The sequence below is a fragment of the Sminthopsis crassicaudata genome, chromosome 2, assembly GCF_048593235.1.
Source record: "Sminthopsis crassicaudata isolate SCR6 chromosome 2, ASM4859323v1, whole genome shotgun sequence".
Taxonomy (NCBI): domain Eukaryota; kingdom Metazoa; phylum Chordata; class Mammalia; order Dasyuromorphia; family Dasyuridae; genus Sminthopsis; species Sminthopsis crassicaudata.
In genome coordinates, this window is record NC_133618.1 from 392,222,528 (window position 1) to 392,247,246 (window position 24,719).

At 34.4% G+C, this 24,719-nt stretch overlaps 1 long non-coding RNA gene across 1 annotated transcript in view; it reads right to left on the minus strand.

The window, feature by feature from the left end:
* Positions 1-1,217: 1,217 nt before the first annotated feature.
* Positions 1,218-24,719, minus strand: part of LOC141553538 (uncharacterized) — a 59,377-nt gene continuing 35,875 nt past the window's right edge. The window contains exons 2-3 of the long non-coding RNA XR_012485506.1: positions 14,019-14,083; positions 1,218-4,575 (exon numbers count right to left, since the gene is read on the minus strand). This is a non-coding gene — a long non-coding RNA (uncharacterized LOC141553538). The remainder of the gene's footprint in view (positions 4,576-14,018; positions 14,084-24,719) is intronic.

Sequence of the window (24,719 nt, forward strand, 5' to 3'; positions counted from 1 at the left end):
ACAATAATAAGTGTTTTATAAATATTATCTCACTTGGTTCACACAATCATCATAAGAGATAAGTACTATTATTTCCCCCATCTTACAAAATAAGGATACTAAAGTAAAGAGAAGTTAAGTGACTTGCCCAGGATTACACAGTAAATGTTGGAGCTCAGATTTGAACTCAAGTCTTCTCCTCTCCTCTAATTAGCTTGGTGCTCTAATTATTGTACCACCTACATATCTCAAAACTGGCTCTGCTTTTTGCTTCCTGTGTAACTTTGTGCAAGTTATTTATCTCTCTAGACCATAGTTCTTTCTCCATGAAATTGGGGTGTTGAAGTACAGTTACTCAGGACATTTTCGGCACTAAATCTATGCTTCTGTTTCAAATCTCTAACCATTTCGGTCCATCTTCCATTTGGCTGTCAAATTAATCTTCCTAAAGTGCAGATTTGAATGTTACTCCTTTTATATAATAAACTGCAATGGATTCATATCTCCTCCAGGATCTATTATAAAATTTCCTGTTTGGCATTCAACAACCTGACTCTTTTTTTTTTTTTTTGAGGCTGGGGTTAAGTGACTTGCCCAGGGTCTCTGGTCATCCTGAATTCAGGGCTGGTACTCTATCCACTGCGCCACCTAGCTGCCCCCTTCCTGACTCATTTTTAACCTGACTCCATCTTGTTTTATATCTTACTCTTTTCCTTCCTTCCTTTCCCTCTGCTCTCCCGTAATGCTGACCTCTTTGCTGTTCATCACACAAGACATTCTGTTTACATACTCTGGGTATTTTCATTGTCTATCTTGTATGAATATAATATCTGCACCCCTCATCTCCACCTTTTGGCTTCGTTGTTTTCTTTTAAGTTCCAGCTAGTGGCATCCAGATGATTTAATGACTAGAGGATCTAACAGAGTTAGAAGCACCTGAGTTCAAATTTGGTTTCAGACACTTTATGCTACTAACTGTGGGATCCTGAACAAGTCATTTAATTCCACTTGCCTCTGAAAATAAGACAAAAAAATAAAATCCCAGGTAAAATATCATATTCTTTTATTTTTTAATAATACTTTTTATTTTCAAAATATATGTAAAGATAGTTTTCAACATTCATTCTTGCAAAACCTTGCGTTTCAAAATTTTCTCTCTCCCTCTCCATCACTCCCTCCCCTAGACAATAAGTATTCCAATATATATTAAACATGTGCAATTCTTCTATTCATATTTCCACATTTGTCATGATGCACAAGAAAAATCTGATCAAAAAGAAAAAAAAGTGAGAAAAAAGCAAGCAAACAATAAGAAAAGGTGAAAATACTATGTTGTGATTCATATTCAGTTTCCACTTTCCTCTTTCTGGAAGAGCCATTTCCATCAGAGTTGACCATCACATAATCTTGTTATTGCTCTGTACAATAATACACTCTTGGTTCAATTCATTTCACTTAGTATCAGTTCATGGAAATCTGACTAAGTCTTTCTGAAATCATCCTGCTGATCATTTATTAAAGAATAATAATATTCCATTACATTCATATAACCTACTTCTACAGAAGTATTAGAAACTACTAGAGACAGTGCTGGATTGAAGGATAGGAACAGTTTGATAACCCTTTGAGCATAGTTCCAAATTACTCTCCAGAATGGTTGGATCAGTTCACAACTCCATGAACAATGTATTAGTGTTTCAATTTTCCCACATCCCATCCAACATTTATCATTATCTTTTCTTATTATTTTAGCCACTCTAAGAGGTGTGCAGTGACACTTTAGAGTTGTCTTAATTTCTCTTATTAATAGTGAGTTAGAGCATTTTTTTCATATGAGTAGAAATGGTTTCAATTTCTTTGTCTGAAATTTATATGTTCATATCTTTTGACCATAAAATCTCATCTTCTACAAGGTCTTCCCTGATCCTCTTTAATGCTTATACCTTTTATATATTGAATATCTCCAATTTATCCTCTCTAGAACTTGTTTTGTACATAGTTATTTTTATATTCTATTATTTCCCATTAGATTCTCTAAGACCTCTAAGGTGTGCCCACCTCTAATGCTGTGATACAACATATACCTTGGTCACTAAGTGACTCTTGTTCAGATATGGTTTGCATTAGATGGCCATCAAGTTTCCTTCCAACTTTGAGATACTGCTCTAATGCTTTCTTCTTTACAGTGAGGTGACATCTATTTGCCACTCTGAAAATTTCACTCATTGCTTCCTTCTCTCAATTCTCTGAGGCCAAACAGAAAAAAAAGACTAATTCCTTTTTAATAGATTTCAAATATTTGACAACATGTCTCCTTTGAGCCTTCACACCCTCTTTTTCCCCCCTCAAAAGACATGACCCCTTCATTATCTTAGTCTAAAGAATGGAACCCAACCTTCTTTCCCTTTTTAATGAAAAAGATGCTCTAAGCAGTTAAATCTTTATGAGTAAGAAAAAGAGATTGAGTTATAGAATTGGTAAATCAAAGAAAGTCATACATAAATGAAATTTGTTTATCTGAGGTCAAATTTTCTGATTGGATCAAAAAAGGATAAGTGTGTTTGATTTTAACCTCTCTAATCTTTCTTAATTATATTACCTTCCTTCTGTTAACTATTTCCTATTTATCCTTTAGATAACTTGTTTGTCTATATTTATTTACTTGTTAAATTGTGAGCTAATTGAAGGGAGAGATTATCTTTGACTTCTTTTTGCATCTCTAGAGTTTAGAATGGTATCTATCACATAATAGATGTTTAAGAAATATTTATTGAACAACTGGTTAACTCTACAAGTCATTCAAACTTCTAGAAGCTTTAAACACTAAGCAATTTTAGTAGTTTCCCAGTCCATTGGGGTTTACCTTAGGGGTAGAAGATTTTAGTTTGGGATTTGAAGATTCTAGTTCAAGCCAAATCTATGAAAGGGAACTATGTTTTGGGAAAATATTTTATATACTGGAAAAACAGATTTAGTGAGGATAATTTTCTTTAATGTCTGGGGCAAAGTGGAATTCTGCTAATCAAAGTCACAGTTTCTATTTGAAAAATGAGAAAAAAGTACTTTGTGTAGGGTGGGGCTTAAATAGTAAATATCCTAAAATGTGTATAATATTAAGAGGAAGATTTGAAACTTTCATGTAAAAATGGAGGGAGAACATGTACAAAAATATTTATAGCATTTCTTTTTGTGATGGCAAAAGTATGGCAATTGAGGGGATGCTCACTGTTAGGTTCTTACTAAGTGCTAAGTTGATACTTAACAATTCTCTAGTTCACACCTTTAGTTCCACCTTTTAAGGGGAGTTTACTCCTTTGAACTTCTGAGGAGGAGTTTACATATGAAAAGGAGTTTACACACCTTTAAAAGGAGAAAGTTCATTGGTTGAAGTAATTTTCCCACAAGCCCTTGAGTTTTCACCTGCCCATTCTCTGGGAGGATAAAAAAAGACAACATTGAGGAAGGAGTTAGTCTACTCTAGGACAGAGTTGGGACGGCTCTCTGGAGGAAGAAGAGTCTAGTCTGGAATTGAGTTGAGACAGCAGATCTCCTCCAGACAGCAATCGGCAGTTTCTGGAGACAACAGAACATTACAGCTCACCAATAGGTGAATGATTGAATGAGTTGAGAGAAAGAGAAAGAGAGACAGAGAAACAGAGAGAGGCAGAGAGACAGAGAGAAAGGGAGAAAGGGAGGGAGGAACTGAGGAATGGAAGGGGAGAAAAAGTGCACAGCAACTGTGTTTTAGCTTTCTTTATATCTTCAGTGTTTAGCATAGTGTCTAGCACATAGTAGGAGTTTACTGATTGATCCCAATTTCCTTAATGCTTATTTAATCTAATCTTCTCATTTTATTTTTTTATTTCTTTAAATGTTTTTGAAATATTATCTTTATTGCTATATTCTCCTTCCCCCCATTTCATATATAAGGAAATTGAGGCCCAGAGAGATTAAATAATTTCTCCGAGGTCACAGAGGAAGTAGCAGAGCAAGCATTCAAACCCAAATACTCTAGACTCCAAATCTAGTATGTTTCTCATCACATCATCAAAACAGGCACCACATCATCACAATTCCTATCCAGGAAAATAAGCCCTCAGAGAGTTTAGCAGCTACTAGAATAACACTTATATCCAGAACAATTCATCGTGTATAGGAAGACATCTGAAAATTAAAAACAATGAACGTTTGATTTACTCTTGAAGTCGATGGGAAAAGGGCCATGTTCTCTCAGCTTCAGTTTCCTGAATTTCAACATAAGGAGCAGGGGGGTGGGGTGGGGCTGGGGCTGTTCAGTGCAGCATTTGTCCATCTTGGGTTGGGAATGTAGTGTTTGTTTTTAGCATACTGAAGAGTGCCGAATAAGTGTGTGGTTTATAAATATTTGCATTCTGTAATTGTTTTTAGGAAGGACTGGCAAGGCTGGATCACCCAGGGGGCTGCTCCCTCCTCTTCTTTCCATGAGGAGCTACAGAATTGTTAACAGGTTTCATTTCCACCACTCAGTGACTAATCGGCACTCTTTCATTCTGGTCACACTTCTCCTCCAAAATGGCAATTTCCCAGGGAGCACCATTAGCCTGATTTTCTTTAATGCTGCCGCCACAAGAGCAGGAGGAAAGTAGAGAGAGAAAAGAGTACATTAACATGTTACCAAATTTACACTAACCCTCCACCTTTCTAGTCAAGGATTTCTGATTTCTGGTCATGTTTCCCCTTCTCCCCCCCCCAAAAAAATTGGCAGCTTCATAGCTGGGTACTGAACTTGGAGTAATAAAGACCGAAGGTCAAATCCTACCATTGAAATTTGCTTAGTTGTATGACTATAGACATACCTGTATACCTTAAGTTAGCTACTTCCTAGCCAAGGTATATTAGTAAAGAGTTAACAATTGTTTGGGGAGAAGGAAAAAGCAGGGCTCTCTTTTAAGTTTTCCCCTTTGTTTTCTTAAGAATAGAAAATCAACAATACATTACATTAAATCTTGATTTGTAGTGTTTGTTGATTTCCAAGATGTAAATGTTCTCTCTGAAAATTTAAAATTACTATAAGAGAAAGAAACTGGCCTGAGAACTTTCCTATCTATGACTTAGCTGCTATATTGCTGAAAACTTGTAATGTATAGGTGGAAGATGTTCTCACACCTGGAGAACGGTGCCTCAGTCACAATAGCAAATTAATCTTTGCCTATGCATGTATATAAATAAATAAGCCTATATTTCTAACTTTGGATTTTGATCAGTGACTTTATTGTTACAAGAAACTTCCAGAATGGAAACTCCTCTTATCAATTTAAATTGCCTGTTAATCTACAATTTCTAGTTTTACTTACCTTGGGCCCTGAGAGTTAAAGTGTCTGCCTATCTGTAATCACATGGTTAGTGTTTATATGAGATAGTTTTTTAAACCCAAGTCTTCTGTACTCCAAGTCTAGTCCATGGTTAGTGTTTATATGAGATAGTTTTTTAAACCCAAGTCTTCTGTACTCCAAGTCTAGTCTTTCTGTCTTACTTAACTTCTCAGGGCTGTAGGAAATTTTCTAAAACTTTAAATTTGCTGAAAATGTGCCAACCTGTCTGCATTTTTAGAAGAGAGTTTTCTCATTTAGGAGTTTCCTGTACTAATGAAATCATTCTCTAATCCCTTCCTACTCCCTCACACTCTATCCCTATGTATTTATATGTACATATATTAATATGTTAATATAGATGATATAAATATAGATATGTGTATATGTTTATGTGTTCATATTCACATATAGAATGTATATCCATATCTTAATGTATGTTCATATATACACACATGAGACAAACATAATACACATGTGGAACATAACATGCAGATATATGTACACATAAATACAATTTTCAAATACATGCATATATACCACACACAAATTATGCCTTCAGCCAGAATGGTTTTACTATATTTCTGCAGCTATCTAGAGAGTTACACACACATATTGTGTATGACATTTTAATGGATTTAATCCACAATTTGATTGGATAATTTGGTAATTAAAGAGACATCTGGCAATAAAGAGCTTCAAGTAGTATGATTTGCCTCGAGTGATTTCCACAAACAATGAAAATAAAGAGAAGCATTTTTTCACATATGACACTTTAAGAATGGTGGGTGGTTCCTTCAGAAAGTTTCCTCTTATTCTGGATCTGAAACTGGATGGAGTGGTAGGCTTGAGCCAACTCCAGATGGATAAAATTGAATGAATGAATGGCCTGAGGGTAAGGCAGTATTTTTGTTGTTGTTGTTGTTTGTTTTTTGGATTTTTTTTTTTTTTTTTTTTTTTTTTTTTGGCCAGTGTTTATGTGTGTTGGCTATTAATTGTCCTTCTCACTTAGTTGGCTGACTCAGTGACCACAGATAAATTTGTGGAGGTGTGTCAGGCTCAAGGAAAAGAAAAGTCCTTCAATAACTTCTGTATAGAGTGACATGAAATGAATTAAGGAAGAATAAAAGGATTGCTTTGATGCAATTAGGACCTTATTGAAGTTGGTGAGAGAATTTACAGTGTACCCATTTAGCATTGAGGTGGCAACTGTTTCAGCTGCAATTCAGCATTATGTGCATAAACATTACTGATATATACTTACTATCTTTCTCATGAGAATATAAGCTTCTTGTGAGTAGGGAGTGTTTCATCTCCTCTACCTGGAGCTCCAGCATTTCTTATAGTGTCTAGCATATAGAAAGTGCTTAATAACTACTTGCTATTAGATGTTAGACATTTTTGGCAGATAAGAGCCTACAGATTACAGGGGACATCTGGTATAGGTATTGATTCTTTCAAGTGAGCTGAATCACAAAAACTAGTGCAAGGCATTTAGAATGAAACTTAAGGGAGGGAACAATCTCACGTGGAAGAAACTCATCAGAAAAGTATATATATATATATGTATATATATATATATGTGTATATATATATAGTATATATAAGTGTGTATATATATATATATATATATATATATATATATATATATATATATATATATATATATATATACACTTACATACATACCTACATATACACACACATATATACATATATATACACACACATAAATTTTCAACATTCACCCTTGCAAATCCACATTTTTTTCTTGTTCCCTTTCCCCTACCCTCTCCCTTAGACTTCAGGTAATTCAATATATGTTAAACACATATACAATTCTTCTATATATATTTCCATAATTATCATGTAACACAAGAAAAATCAGATCAAAGAGAAAAAAATGAGAAAGAAAATAAAAAGCAAGCAAACAACAACAAAAAAGTGAAAATACTATGTTGTGATCCATGTTCATTTCCCATAATCCTCTCTTTGGGTGCAGATGTCCATCACAAGACCATTAGAACTGGCTTGAATCACTTTGCTGTTGAAAAGAGACATCCAATAGAATTGATCACATAATCTTGTTGCTGTGTACAATGTTCTCTTGGTTCTACTCACTTCATTTAGCATCAGTCTATGTAAGTGTCTCCAGATCTTTCTGAAATCATCCTGTTGATCAGCTTTCTACAATTGTTTATTCTGTTTTCTATCTTTTCACTCACTCCTCCCCCCTCTTATCCCACATTTTCAATCAGTTGCCTTATCTGATGTTTGTATCTCCACATTGATTTTGTTTGTAAAAAAAACTTTTTAATTAAATATAATTAAAATTATCCATTTTGTATTTCATAATGTTCTCTAGTTCTTTGACCATAAATGGCTTCCTTCTCCACAGATCTGAGAGATCAACTATCCCTTGTTCTCCTAATTTGTTTATAGTATCACCCTATATGTCTAAAACATGAACCCATTTTGAACTTTTCTTGGTATAGGGTGTTAGTATGGCAGAAAATAGATATTGACCAACACCTATTTTCCAATTTTCTCAACAATTTTATCAAATAGTGAGTTCTTGCCCCAGAAACTGGGGTCTTTGGATTTGTGTCTTGTGAACCTAATCTATTCCACTGATCAACTACTTTGTTTCTTAGCCAGTGCCAAATGGTTTTGATGGCCACTGTTTTATAATATATTTTTATAACCTATAACATTTTAATATCTTCCAATTAATTGGTTTTGCTGGCTCAGTGTCTCATCAATATTATTAAAGTGATCTTCCTTAAGTGCTAGTCTGATCTTAACACTCCTCTCAACAAATTCTGCTTGTTTTCTATGGCCTCTAGAATAATATATTAACTCTTCAGTTTAATTTTTTCCCCTGAGGCAATTGGGATTAAGTGACTTGCCCAGGGTCTCATACAGCTAAAGGAAGTGGTAAGTGTCTGAGGCCAGATTTGAACTCTGTTTCCCCTGACTTCAGGGCTGGTGATCTATTCACTGTGCCACCTATCTGCCTCCCTCAGTTTAATTTTTAAAGTCTTTTATGACATAGTCCCAACACCTTGCCCTCCCACCCCTGAAATGGATATTATTCTCTTCCCTGTCTTCTTGCAATTTAACCAAATAGATGTGTTCTCTTTGTTCCTCTTACAGGACAGCCCACTTTCCTTCTTTGTTCCTTTGTACTAGATATTTCTAATGTCTGGAATAGATTCCTTCTTCCTCTTTACCATTTAGAATTCCTCTCTTCCTTCAAGACATGGCTAAAGCATAATATTCTATATGGAATCTTTCCATATTTTCCAATTGATTGTGACCTCTTTCTCAAAATATTTTGATTTTATTAACTTTATGTTCATTCTATATGTGCTTATGTATGTATACTTATTGTTTGTGTGTATGCATACTGTGATGTATGTCTTATTATTTCACTCAGTTCATTGCAAAATCTTGTATGTAGGTATCCTTTCATTCTTTTACATCTAATGCATTGCCTGGTATATAAAATTTGTTTAATAATTATGGGTTAAGTGATTGATTCTTTAAGATTAGATATGATTTCATTCAATAAACCCTACATTAATTCCCTATTGCCTTTAGGATAATATAAACTTTTTTGTTTAGCACTTAAACTCTTCTACAATCCTGCCTTAATCTATCTTTCCAAATTCATTATTAATTGCCCCACCCTTTTCCTGAATTTTATTATTGAGCCACAAATTTCTCTAATTCAAACTTAGAGCACTCAGTCTCTTCTTTCCATTCTCTGTTTGGAATAAACTTTATCTTTGGCTCTGCCTCAGAGATTTCATCTCTTTCTTCAAGATTCAATATAGTATTTCCTATACGAAGCAAGTCTTGATCCTTCCAACTGCTAGTGACTTCAATCTTATAGTTGATTATTTTAAATGTATTTATATATATATTCCCTTTTATGTTTAATTTGTATGTATGCTATATCTATTTATTCTTTCCTTGCTGTACTATATGCTGTTTGTGAGGTGGGTTTGTTGCATTCATTATATTTGTATCCCCAGTGCTTAGCATAGTGCTTGGCGCATAGTAGACAGTTAATTATTCCTTATTAATTAAATTATTTAAAGAATATATTAGTAGAAACAAGAAAGATAAAAAAAAATTCAAAGCCTCATCTTTTTGGAACACACTGGAAAGCAGGAAAGCAGGTCAAAAGAAGCCAAGAAAAGATCTCTGAATATCCAAAATGAAATCCACAAAGTAGAATGCAGTTTATATACTTTACAAATGCCTTAAATTCAGAATATGTCTCACATTAGTTTATATACAAAGTTAACAGACTCTATTTATAGTTAGTAAACAACTAATTAGTAGTGACAAATACAAAAGGTAAATGAGGAGGAAGGCGACCAGAGTGAATTAAATTAAAAAGCTGGTTCATAGACTCACATAATAAGAAAAAGTGCCAGAAAAATTGTACATGCATTTAAAAATGTAAGAATCTATCTATCTATCTATATATCACAGTAGTCTGAGGCCATTGAATGCAGAAACCACACACACTTCAATACCTCTCAAAGAAAATCACTCAATAATTGCACAGGACAACAATGAATGAGTCAAGGTAAAGATCAGGAACTATAAGAAAAATTTAATTACATATAGAAAAGTCCTTTGGCCTGAAAAAAGTTGTACTTTGGAACCTCATTATAGTGTGGATTATGTCTGTCTTCTGGATGATCAGTCTAAGTATAAAGACATTCACCCCAGTAACCTGGACAACTGGTGATGAATTATTAACCAGGGAAAGCCATTAAAAAATAAAGCACCTTTAGTTTTGTGGGGTCCTTATTTGCTTCTTGTGTGATGTGCATAGTAGGAAAAAAGGAGGTAAAGAAGGATCACAAAAGTTTTAGACAATCTCAAAGGCCAGTTAAATTGTTATATAATAAATTCCTTGGTCAATGAATAATGAGTGGACATTCTATTGGAGGAACAAATCAATCTTGGCATTCTATGTCAAAATTAAATTAGAAGACAAAAAGGAGTAGCAACTAAATAAAATGACTCAGAGGTTTTCTTTGAAGTGGCAAATAAAGAGGTAGATGGTTTTATTTTATGTCTAAGTACTTTCTTGAAACATAAAACATGTCATTTGGCACTTGGTCATCTCATACTCTAGTACCCATGGTGAACATTTGCAAAAAGATCAGCATGAAAATAATTGTAAGTTATGACCACTTTAGCTGTTGTAAGGGATGAGGAGGAAAGTATATTAAAGAAACTTGATGAAATGCACCAAATTAAGCATATTTTTTAAGCATATATTTTTTTTCCTCCTGAGGCTGGGGTTAAGTGACTTGCCCAGGGTCACACAGCTAGGAAGTGTTAAGTGTCTGAGACCAGATTTGAACTCGGGTCCTCCTGAATTCAAGGCTGGTGCTCTATCCACTGCACCACCTAGCTGCCCCAGTATACTTTAATATTTAATAATGTGAAGGCAAAAGTGGAGAAGTGAAAATTGGATGTTAGAAAACATACTTCAGAAGTAGAGTATATGAATCTAGAGCTACTTTTTCTTCAATTAGCAAAAATTTGATCTTTTTGTCAACCAGAGCAATATATGACAGATAAGGGTAGAATGGATGTAAACTCTTCTGCAAAATCTTGTCAAGGAAGCATATGGTAGAAACATAGGGTCAGTTTTGACTTCATGAAATAGGAAAAATAAATTTACAGATTTTTATTGAGAAATTCAACTAAACCACACAGTCTTTAGGACTTCTAAGGATGAAACAGGAAGAATAAATGAATGGATGAAAAATGGAAAAGATAAGTAGATTTCTACAACAAACTATTTTTTTTGAAACCTGGATGGTAGAAGAGCCAATACATTTGTATATCAACATTAATCCCTGGTTTGAGGAAGTAGAAGTAAAGCAATAATGGTAAGAACAGCTGGAGAAGACCAAATACACAGAAAGTAGGGTGGTCTTAGACATGGCACAATTTTGTGGTAGCAAAGAGCCAATTCTTAACATACCTGAAAAGTAGGGAAGTAAAACAAACATTTAAATAAATCCCAGGCAATATCATTATTCCCCCTCTAACAATTTCTTTCTTTCTTTCTTTTTTTCTTTTTCTTTTTTTGCTGAGGCAATTGGGATTAAGTGACTTACCCAAGATCACATAGCTAGGAAGTATTAAGTGTCTGAAGCCAGATTTGAACTCAGGCCCTTCTAACTTCAGGGCCAATGCTCTATCCACTGTGCCATCTAGCTGCCTCTAACAATTTTGAAAGTAAAATAATTATTAATTTTTATATATTCCTTCCTACCTTTACAAAATTTTAATAAAAATAATGCACATACAAACCAAAGGCTTCTTCATGGCAATTTATTGAAAAGTATAGAGGCTACAAAGTTCTGCTCTGTTTATAGTTTGCTGACTTTTACACACACACAAACACTTTTGATTTATTAGAGAACAATATTTCTAAAGTTTTCATCTGACAAATTATCTTTCATGCATAAATTAATAGCATATTATTTCTTTAAATCTAAAAAAAAATAAAAGATGATTTTCTTCAAGAAGTTATGAGTAGTTATCAATCCAGCAAAGTTTGATATAGGAAAGCATATCTCATTAAAAGATATTTGTCACTGTCATGGAGGATGTGCAGCACAGTGTCCAAATGGCAAAAGGACTTCTATTAGATGACAATAGTTCCCTGGTGCTTCTGCACACAACTAATATTGTTCATTGTAACAAACTCTGGAACATCGAATCCTCCTAAATGAAATTCCTATTTACTCAGTGGATGTCAGCCTTTGCAGTTGGAAAACTAAGTGTATGAGGATGCTTATTGTCTAATCGATTAATTCAGCAGCCAACAAACATTAATTACATGACTGCTATGTACCAGGAAGTGTTAGACACATGGGGATACAAAAAGAACAAATAAAACTATCTGCTCTCAAAAATTATTTCTAGTAATTTAATCCAATGAGCATTTATTAAAAACCCACAATGTTCAACACAATATTAAGTGCTGGAGATTATATGAAAAACAGACACTCCCCTCAAAAGGATTATATTTTATTGATGCTTTTTGTTTTAAAATCACACTCATCTTCAGATACAGCCCCCATCTTCACCATTGAGAATTTTGTTGTAACAAATAAAAGAGAGAGAGAGAGAGGAAGAGAGAGGGAGGGAGGGAGAGAGAAAGAGACACACACAAAGAGATGTAGATTCAGGCAGAGACAAGGGTAGAAAGATACAAAGAGATAGACAAAGAATCAGACACAGAGAGATAGACATACACACAAAACATACACACGCACACACAAAACACACATATACATACAGAAAACTCAGTGCTCAGCATTTTTTAAAGGCCAAAATAAATAGATATTCTTTAAATGAAGTATATGTTGAAAGAAAAAAAAATGGGTAATGTAGCAGACATTCTAAGAATATACTTTGCAGAATTTGGGGGCTTTAGTCTATTGATATGACTATGATTAAAATATTGCAAGTTACCTCTTGGGCCACAAGGCAAATACCTCATTACCTTCCAGAGCAATTAAAAAGCTTGAGTGATCATTAGCTTTCATATATCTCTTCTTCTCTTTCATGGTCTATTTTCATTTTATTTTAGTTTTATTGATAGCTTCAATTTTTACATGTACTTTCCCAAGGCATTCCTTCCTGTTTCTGTCTTAGCTTACATCAGAGAATAAAATTTTTAAAAAATTAAGCAAAATGAATTGACACATCAAGCAAGTGTCAAATTCTCCATTGGGTTCCCTAATTTAGTTTTTTATTTTGCTAAAAAGGAAGCCTCATCTTTGAACTCAAGCTTAGTAATTATAATTTTGAAAATTCACCTTTGATTGTTTTGCTACTGTTTTCCTTTCCATCTACATTATTGTAATCATTACCTTTCTTTTTCTCATTTTCTAAATGTCTTTCAATGTGATTTAGTATTTATTACATCTATTGTTTCCTGGATGTGAGAAATATTTTATTGCATTCATGAACTACAATGTCTTTTTTTAAATTAGAGGAAGGGGCTTGTTCTAAAAGCAACCTAAAATCAGACTAATGGGTACAGCCTATAGTAGATTTCTTTTTTATATTTATTCACTCCTGCAAAATCTTGTGCTCCAGATTTTTTCTCCCTCTCCTCCCCCTACCCCACCCCACAGATGGCAAGCAATCCAATATATATACTAAACATGTACAATTCTATACATATTTCTACAATTATCAGGCTGTACAAGAAATGCCAGATCTAAAGAAAAAAAGTGATAAAGAAAACAAAATGCAAGCAAACAATAACAAAAAAGTGAAAATACAGTGTTGTGATCCACACTCTGTCCCCAAGGTCCTCTTTTTGGATGCAGATGGCTCTCCTCATCACAATATCATTGGAATTGCCCTCTATCACTTTGCTGCTAAAAAGAGCCAAGTTCATCAGAATGATCATCATATAATCTTGTTTCTATGAACAACATTCTCCTAGTTCTACTCCACCCAGCATTGAACTGCAACTTCTTTACCATTCTCCTATTGATGGAGATCTGCTTTGCTTTGAATCCTCCAAGTTCCAGATCTAGAATCTAAAATCATCCTGGATCCCTTACTGCCTCTCATCTCCTCCCCATCCCTCCATATTCAAATTTTTGCCACGGCTTTTGATTTTACCTTTGCTGTGTCTCTTGGGTATGTCCTCTTCTGTCCTCTGACACTTTCACCATTCTGTCATAGGCCTGTATCACCAAACAATATGATTATTGCAATAGTTTCCTAGTGGGTTTGCCTGCTTCAAATCTCTGCACATTCCAATCCATTCTCCATTTAGCCAGTAAAGTGATTTCTCCCTCTTGATTGTATTTCATTTTTCCAAATACATGTAAAGATAGTCTTCAATATTCATTTCAAATTTTTCTCCATCCCTCTCTTCACTTCCCCTCCTAAGACAGCAAACAATCTACTATAGGTTAAATATGTTCTATCATTTTAAACATCTTTCCATATTTGTTATATCATGCAAGAAAAATCAGACCAAGGGGAAAAAGCATAAGAAAGAAAACAAAACAAACCAAAAAAAAGTGAAAATACTGTGCTTCAATCCACATTCAGATTCCACAATTCTCTCTGGATGTGATTGGCTTTTTCCATCTTAAGTCTATTGGAATTTAGTTAAATCACCACATTGTTGAGAATAGGCAAATCCATCACAGTTTATCATCACATAATCTTGTTACTGTAGTGAATGTTCTTTTGATTCCACTCATTTCATTGAACATCAGTTCATGTAAGTCTTTCCAGGCTTTTATGAAATCAGTCTGTTAATCATTTTTTTAGAACAACAATATTCCATATTCATATACCATAACTTATTCAGCCATTTTCCAACTGATGGGCATCCATTCAGTTTCCAAGTCCTTGCCACTACAAAAAGGGCTACTACAAACAATTTTGCATATATGTGTCCTTTTCCTTCTTTTATGATCTTTTTGGGATACAGACCCAGTAGTGAGATTGCTGGATTAAAGGGTATGCACAATTTGATAGCCCTTTGTGCATAGTTCCAAATTGTAAAGAAATTTTCTTAAAATGCAGATCATATTAGGTCACTTTTCTACTCAATAAACTCCAGTGGCTTCTTATGGCCTCTAGAATGAAATAGAAAATGCTGTATTTGGTATTCAAAGCCCTTCATAGCCTAGCCTTTTCATACAATTCCAATCTTCTTATACCATAAGTCCTCTTCAATATAGTAGCATAGATATTCCGGCTGGTCCATCACATCTATTTCCTTGCTATAGGCATTTTCTCTGGCTATTCCTAATTCCTGAAACTTTCCCTCCTCTGTTGTGACTACTGACCTCCTTGGTTTCCTTTAAGTCCCAATAAAATTTTTACTTTCTACAGAAAGCCTTCTCCAACCAGTATTAATTCCACTTTCTTCCTTCTTTTAATTGTTTCCTATTTATCCTGTATATAGCTTGCTTTGTATATATTTATTTGAATATTATCTTCTCCATTAGATTGTAAACTCCTTAAAGGAAGAGACTGTTTTTTCTTCTTTTTGTATTCTCAGAGCTTAGCATGGTGCCTGGTACTTAGTAGACATTTAACAAATGTTTATTTATTGATTGATTATTTGCTACCCCTAAGCCTTTTTATATTACATTTTATGTCAGCTCAGGACCATTTCTGAGTTATTCTTGTATTGATACTTTATTAATCTCAATTTCTAAAATTATACAAATGCATAAATAAAAAAATGGAGTGGGAATTTTGGGAATACAGTTCATAGGATTTTGTCATTTTAACAGATCTTTCAGAAGATACTTTCACATTAAGTAATCCTTGACTTTCCCAAGATAATTTCCATTCCATCTTAATAGTTAGTAAAGGCAAAGTATTCTTAGTTAGGATTGGACACCTTATATGTTGCTTTTGGCAGTGCTAACCTAGTTTCACTGGAGTAGCTGCCAACTTGTGTCCTGTGTATGGTGTGTTAGAAGGTATGGTGTACAACTTAATTCTCTCCCTCATGCATACTGTTTAAGTTGGCTTTTCACTCATCACTCTCAGGCAGACATCAATGACTAATAGACAGAGTCAGTCATGAGCAATGGCTCAGCCTGATTTATCTCTTCACTGTTAAGGACATTTTTAAAAAGTCTCTTGGAGGTTTCAGTTTTGCATTGTCAGTTAAGACTGTGGATCCTGCTTTGTACTTGGTACCAGAGGAGTGAACATCTGGATATGCAGATATATTTTTGAACCTACAAATGTCTTAAATGATTTTCACAACTCCTTTCTGGAACTGCAGAGAAAATTTAGCTTCTTTGAAAGACAAAAGTGAGTCCAGTTCTCTGAGCCACAAGTTAAGAGAGCTGATATGAGTTTAGAGAAAGAACTCTAGGATTCTGAAAAGAATGGAGTAACTATCTCCTCTACAATTCCTGTGTATTGAGGCATTCTGTGTGTGACTACATGGCTCATGTGCTCCTGAGGTCAGACTGCCCTGGCTATGTAGCTGGGCATGATGCTTCCTGGCATCCTCTCAGGCATGTAACCTTTGTCCATATGTCCCTGTCTTCCACTTCCCAAAGGTGCTTTGAAAGTGTAATAGAAGAGTGCTAGATTTGGTGACTAAGTTTTCTGCTTGTTTCCAAATGCAATTCTCTACTCAAATAAAGTGTGAGGTCAGTATGACCTGAAATATGGGAGGGACAAGGTGATAAGGTTCACTTACGCGTCATGTAGTCAGGTGCTCAATTGCCATAGGAAATGGTATTTAATGTCCCTGATCATGAAACAAGCAAACAAACAAGCAAAAGTTTGTCTGCAATTAACTTGAGAAAATGAAAAACATAAGAATGAAGAAAGTATTACTTGAAGTCAAATCCTGGCTCTGCTTTTTGCTACCTGTATAATCTTAATCAAATCTTAGAAACTTTCTGTGTCTCAATTGCTCAATTATTAAAATTAAGGGATTGGATCAAATTATGTCTGAGGCCCCTTTTAACTCTAAATATATGCATCTCATTTTGCATTTCATTTTGTCATAATTTTACAATACTTTAGACTGAATGCTAGGAAACTTGCATAGATACTGATGCAGTCTGAGCTCTGAACCATACTTTGTATGATGCCAGTTTTAGAAAAATGCACAAATATATAGAATAATTACAAATGTTATGAAAATTTCAGGTAGATTTAAATCATAATTACAATTTGGAAAGTTTTAAAATTGGTAATACAAATATTATGCATGGAAGAATATGACAAGATTTTAGAAAGATCTCTATTTGTATCATCTTTATGTATTGTATTTAAACTCCATCCCATAGAGCATGGAAATGGTTAACAAAATATTTATTATGGTAAATAATAGACAGTTTGGGAAGTGGACAGAAGACCAGTCTCAAAGTCAGAAAGATACAGATTCAAATCAAAGATACACATGGCCATAATGACCATGTGACTATAGAAGTAAGTCACTTAATTTCTTAATATCCCCAAAGAACTCTCTGAGGAAAGACATCAGATAAGTTCCAAACTTGAGTTGCTTGATAAAAAGAGTTTTCACACTAAGAAACACTAATAATTTTACCTGATAAAATTATAAATTGTTTCCCCTTCCAAAAAAGTTTTTATTGATTATGCCTATTTAGTTGGTGACTAAAACAAGGCTTTAAGTGTAATTATAGGAAATGTATCTAATCCCTTTGGGATATCTGGAACTGAAGCCCTAGACCAAATTGGCCAGTTTAAGTTCCAATGACAACATTAAGGATAGCAAATAAGGGCCTCTGATTACTTTCTGGCATTTGCTTCATGATTAAATGTTGAGGTAGTTCAGCTAAAGACAAAATACTCATTACACTTAATGAAGAGAAACATCAAGGTGCAGTAAAGTTACTGAGCAATTGCAGGAGCCATCAAAAACTAGGCAAAAGCAAGCCCCTAGGTGACAGCAACACTTGTGAAAGTGGTGACTATCCCAGGGTCAGTGGGCTCAGGGAATAGGGTATCTTTGTTGCTAGGTCACAAGGAGCCTGTAATTGTGTAAGTCATCCAACCAAAAGACTAATTGTACCTACAGTTCTGCTTCTACTTATGTGATGGCAGCTAGGAAACACTCGGTAATAGAAGAGAATTATGTAATGTGGAAAAAGTGTGGGTTGATGTCGATGAGTGGGGCCTACCTAGCTTTCGAAGGGGAAGTGATTTAGTAGTCAGAATGAGAACATCTGTTGATGCTACTTCCTCCTAAGCCTGGAAATGTTTGGGGAAGTAGGTTCTCTGGCCTCATGCAGTGTCTGTAGATAGAAAAGTGAAGGGGAAATTTGGCAGCTTTCCCAAGGACTGAATTACCTAGTTTGGCTATGAACACTTTAGTTTATCAAGATCTTTCATATGAGAGTCATTTTTAGACTTTCATCATTTCAGCAATGGTGCAAATTCTCCACTTCACTTGCATGAATGGACAGGCTTAGGGATCTATGGTTTTCAGAGAGCACAGCTTAACTATACTCAAGAGCAAAAAAGGCAAATGTACTTCTAAAAACATATATGGCTATATACCTGGGATGGAAATTAGAATTGCACCAAGATATCAAATAATCTATTAATTAATTCAATAGAATTAATTGTCACTTTAATCACTATAAGAGAGTTAATGATGTAAAGCCTAATAACTTAATGTTTGTATCTAATTTCCTTAAATATGGTCCTTAAATATTTATTCCCTGAATCTGGCTGAGGCTCACAGCTTATATGTTCTATACTGAGTATAAACCAATCATTATATCATTGGGAAACCATTATTTGTTGTAAGATTAAAGTAATCATACTAAACTTAGAGAACTATTAAGCACCATGCTAAACTAGATAATTATTGTCTCATCTATTCCATTGACTTATCATCTTGTAAGAATCCTTGTTTCAGAGTTCTGGCCCATAACAGCTCATTTCACTTTGCATCAGTTCATCTAAGACTCCTTAGGTTTTTCTGAACTATCTCACTTGACATCTGTATCAGCACAATAATATTCCATCACAATCATATAATGGGAATGGTTTAGTTATTCTACATTTGATGGGCATTCCCTCAGTTTCCATTTCTTTATTACACCAACACCACCAACTCCTACTCCCCAAAGCCTTATTATAATATTTTTGTATATATAGGTCCTTTTCTTTTTTCTTTTGGTAAAAACCTAGTAGCAGTATTTTTACATGAAAGGATATATATTACTTTATAGCCTTTTGGACATAGTTCAGTGATGACATTTTAAAAATATTATGTTTTTCAATTACATGTAAATACAATTTTAAATGTACAATTAAAAAATTGAGTTCTAAATTTTTCTCCTTCCTAACCTGTCATTCCTTTCTAAAACAGTAAGTTATTAGATATAGGTTATATTTGTGAAACCATGCTCTTAGTTTTATTTATTAGTTTAATAGATTTCTTACTTTCACTATTATTACCCTCTCCTTTGATTTTTAAGATTTCTAATTTAGGGTTTATTTGGGAATTTTTAATTTGTTTTGTTTTCTACCTTTGGTTGAATCCATCACAGTTCCACCAACAATGTATCAGTGTCCTAGTTTTCCCACATCCCCTCCAACATTGGTCATTATCTTTTCCTATCATCTTAGCCAATCTGAGAGGTGTATAATGGTATCTCAGAGTTGTCTTAATTTGCATGTCTCTGATCAATAGTGATTTGGAATACCTTTTCATATGACTAGAAATGGTTTCAATTTCATCGTCTGAAAATTGTTCATATCCTTTGACCATTTATCAATTGGAGAATGGCTTGAATTCTTTTAAATTTGAGTCAGTTCTCTATATATTTTTAAAATGAGGCCTTTATCAAAACCTTTAAATTAACATTAACTCTTGCAAAACCCTGTGTTCCAAGGTTTTATCCTTCTCTTCCACTACTTCCACTCTCTTCCCACTCCTAAACAATAAGCAATCCAATATATGTTAAACATGTAATTTGTCTATACATATTTTTACATTCATCATCCTGCTTAAGAAAAATTAGATCAAAAAGGAAAAATATGAGAAAAAGATAAAAGAAAACCAAGCAAACAACAACAAAAAAAGTGAAAATACTATATTGTGATTCACAGTCAGTCCCCACACTTTTCTTTTTGTGTGGAAATGACTTTCTCTATCACAGGTCCATTGGAATTGGCCTGAATCATCTCATTGTTAAAAATAGCCGCATATATCAGAGTTGATCATCACATAACTTTGTTGCCACTGTGTACAACGTTCTCTTGGTTGTACTCACTTCATTTAGCATCAGTTCATGTAAGTCTTTCCAGCCCTTTCAGAAATCATCCTTGTTGATTGTTTTTTAGAACAATAATATTCTGTAACATCTATATACCATAGCTTATTCAGCCATTGTCCAACTGATGGGCATACATTCAGTTTCCAGTTCCTTGCCACTACAAAAAGGGCTGCCACAAACATTTTTGTATATGTACTTTTTACGATTTCTTTGGGATACAGAAACTAGTGGAGACACTGCTAGATCACTGGGTATGCACAGTTTGATATCTCTTTGGGCATAGTTCCAAATTGCTCTCCAGAATTTTTGGAGCAATTCACAACTCCACCAACAATGTATTATTGTCCCACTTTTCCTACATCCCCTCCAATATTCATTATTATCTTTTCTTGTCATCTTTAGCTAAGATTTCTTCATTTAAAAACCACCTATTCATATCTTTGACTGTTTATCAACTTGGAAATTACTTATATTCTTATAAATTTGACTCAGTTCTCTATATATTTGGGAAATGAGGGCTTTATGAAGAGTGCTTGCTATAAAAATTGTTTTCCAACTATATGCATTTCTTCAAATTTTGTTTGCATTGGCTTTGCTTGTCCAAAATCTTTTTAGTTTAATGTAATCAAAATTATCCATTTTTCATTTCACAATATTCTCTATCTCTTGTTTGCTCATAAATTATAGCTTTCTCCATAAAATTGAAAGGTAAACTCTTCCTTGCTTTTCTAATTTTCTTATGATATCACATTTAATGTGTAAATTGTTTATTTACTTTGACTTTACCTTGGTTTATTGGCTAATTCTATTTCTTATTATTTTTATTAAAGTTTTATATTTTCAAAATATATGCACAAATAATTTTTCAACATTCTCCCTTGTAAAAACCTGTGTTCCAATTTTTTTCTTCATCCTTGTCCCCTTCCGTGTCCCTTAGATGTCAAGTAATCAAATATATGTTAAACTGGTGCATTTCTTCTATACATTTTCCCACACATCATGCTGCACAAGAAAAATCAAGTCAAAAAGGGAAAAAATAAGAAAGAAACAAAGGCAAGCAAACGATAGAAAAAAGTGAAAGTATTATGTTGTGATCCACACTAAGTCCCCACAGCTCTTTCTTTGGGTGCAAATGGCTCTCTTTACCATAAGATTATTGGAAATAGCATGAATCATCTCACTGTTGAAAAGAGCTATGTTTATCAGAATTGATCATCATATATCTTGCTGTTGCTGTATCCAATGTTCTCCTGATTCTACTCACTTCACTTAGCCTCAGTTCATGTAAGTCTTTCCAGGCCTCTCTGAAATCATCCTGCTGATCATTTCTCATAGAACAACAATATTCCATAACATTCATCTACCATAATTTATTCAGTCATTCTTCAACTGATGAGCAACCACTCAATTTCCAGTATCTTCCCATTCCAAAAAGAACTTCTGTAAACATTTTTGTACATGTGAGTCCTTTTCTCTTTTTTAATGATCTCTTTGGGATACAGGTCCATTAGTGACATTGCTGGATTAAAGGGTATGCACAATTTGAGAACCATTTGGACATAGTTCCAAACTGTTCTCTAGAATGGTTGGATCAATTCACATCAACAATGTATTAGTGTTCCAGTTTTCTTACATCCCCTCCAACATCAGCCTTATCTTTTCCTGTCATCCTAGCCAATCTGAGAGTTGTGTAGTGAAACTTCAGAGATGTCTTAATTTGCATTTTTCTAATAGTAATTTAGAGCATTTTTTCCTATGACTAGAAATGGTTTTATTTCTTCATCTGAAAATTGTCTGTTCATATTTTTTGCCCATTTATCTATTGGGGAATGACTTGTATTTTTATAAATTTGAGTCAATTCTCTATATATTTTCAAAATGAGGCCTTTATCAGAATCATTGGATGTAACTAATTCTTTTTCTTAAGGAGTTGTTTTCTTCAATTTTTCAGCTTCTTTTCCCAAGCTATTAATTTTTTTTTATTATTCTCTTGTTTAACTCTCATATCTTTTCTTTTATTTCTCTTATTTGATTTTTCTTCTACTTCTCTTATTTGATTTTTACAATCCTTTTTGTAACTCTTCCAAGAGGACATTTTGGGCTTGAGAACAATTCATATTTTTCGTTGAGGCTTCTCATGTAGACACTTTAATGTTGTTATCCTCTTCTGAGTTTGTGTTTTGATCTCTCTCTCTCAGTAGCTTTCTGTGGTCAGGGGTCTTTTTTGCTTTATTTTTCTTTATTTTTTAGCCTATTTCATGACTTTTAATGTTAAACTCTTGTCCTGGGCATGGTCCCAAGCTCAGTTCTTGTTCTCAGAGGGTACAGTCTGAAGCTTTTCACCCTTGGGAACAGAGGCTTGGTCTCTGGCTTTTGGTATAGTAGCCTCTGGGACTGGCAGCTTGCCCCTTGCACTGGGGCTGCTCAGGCCTAATAATACCTATTGTGCCTGAGTTCTGGGACTAGCAATTTGCCTCCTGTGCTGGTGTAGGCTATGAGGTTGTGTTGCTGAACAAGAAGCTTGATTTTCAGCTGATGATCTGTGCTGTGGCCAAAACCTCTTACTGGGTTGGCAAAACACTCCCTGCAGTGGGCTGTGTTCCCTTTTTACACAAGTGCAAGAGATCTTTCTTAAAATCCTTGCAAGTTGTCTTAGACTGGAAAAATCTTTTCACTCCATCTTTTTGTGGGTTCTGTCACTCCAGAATTTGTTTAAAACCTTGATTTAACTCTAGGCAATTTCCTGCATTATCTCTGCCATGTTTTCTCTCTTGATTTTAAGGAAGTTGTTTTTAAAAGTTTTTAAAAAAAGTTTTTGTTGTTTAAAGTTGTTTTTAAGGAAATTGGGGAAAACTCGGGCAACTTCCTGACTTTTCTCTATCTTGCCTCTGTCCTCTGATAATTTTTTAAAAGCTGCAACATATGATTAGGCAATGCCATAAGATAGTCATGTATGGCTCCTTTGTTTCTAGATGATATAGAAGAAGACAAGGTGCTTCTTCCTTCATTAGGCCTTTCCTGGTGCCCCTAGGTGTTAATGTCTATCTCCATTCCTTGAAATTTCTTGGTATTTATTGTAAATTACTTACATAATATATTTTGTGAATAGAAATGTGATCATTTATAATAATCAAAGGTTTTTCATTAAATTCAACATGGAAAAATAACTCATTTATAGTCTCTTTAACTGGTAATTGTTTTTACACAAAATCATATCTGTTACAGCTAGAGAACTTTTTTTTTTACTTTCACTTTTGTTTTTACATTTATTCTTTCTGGGAAGTTTGTCTCAGCATCAAGTTGAGCCATCCTAAGATGTCCACAATGTAGTTCACACATCCCAAGAATATTAGATTTTACTCAACATTATAGAAACTTGGAGATGAGGGTTGGGGGTGAGGGAAAGTAAGAGGAAGAGAAAAGAAACATTGCCAGTAGGAATCAGGGGCTGATGATAGAGAAAAATGATCATCATTGCTGCTGCTTCCAGAGAATAGGAAACTTGAGACCAGGTGATGAATCATCTAGGCAGGTTAAGGCCAAAGGAGTTTACCAGATGTAATCTGCCTACTAATGTGACTCTTTCTTTAAGAACTGAGGCAGACACTACCTCTGGAGGAAAGCCCATCCAATATTACCCAGCTGAAAGTGATTTCTGCTTCCTCAGATTTCTCATAGGACTTTGCTTGCATGTCTCCTTTGTATCTTTTTACATTCTTCCTTGATATTATCCTTCCAGGGCCCCCTGATTGTAAGATCCTGGAAAGCAAGTTTTATAGTATATATTTAGTATTTTGAGATTCTAAGCCCTGAACACAAGTCTTAAACTCAAAATTTGTGGAATTGAATACAAGTCAATAGGGTACTTGCTACTCAACTAAATCAGGAAGACTTGGATTAAAATAAAATTTCATCCACTTGTTAGCTATTATGTTCCAGTGCAAGACAATTAACTTTGCTGGGTTTCGGTTTTCTCTGTAGTCCTTTCTAGCTTTAAATCTATGATTCTTTGGTTCTATGAATGTAAGACTTTGTAAAATTCTTAGGTGGCTCTAGTTTTGCATAATGGAGTCCATACAGCATTATATTTTTCATCAGTGTACCTCTACCTGTAATGCTGGAGAAACTGAGGCAAGATAGAGATTAGAGAGTTTTTAATATTTTATTTGAGAGAGATTTAATGGGACCAAATGGATACATGGTTTGGTCCTAGGGCTGAATGAGACCTTTGTCTCCAAGAATCCAGCATCCAGCAGCAGTGAGTTCTCAATGACATATATATGCATGTGGCTCCAAGTTACCTGTGGGTAGACTGAGGCAGGGGTAGAGTCAGAACACTGAGAGCAGAAACAGACTATCAATCCAGTTCTAAAAGAGTGGGGATAAGCACTGGACATTCTGCTAAGTTGGGAGCAAGAACAATGACAGAATGGGAGAAGGCACCAGACATTCTGATAAATAGGGAAGGTCTGAGGTCATGATATCTAAGATAGAAGATCTTTGTCCTAATCCAGATCATGATGATTAGGAGGGAATAGTGGTGTTGCAGGATAGAGCAGAACAATTA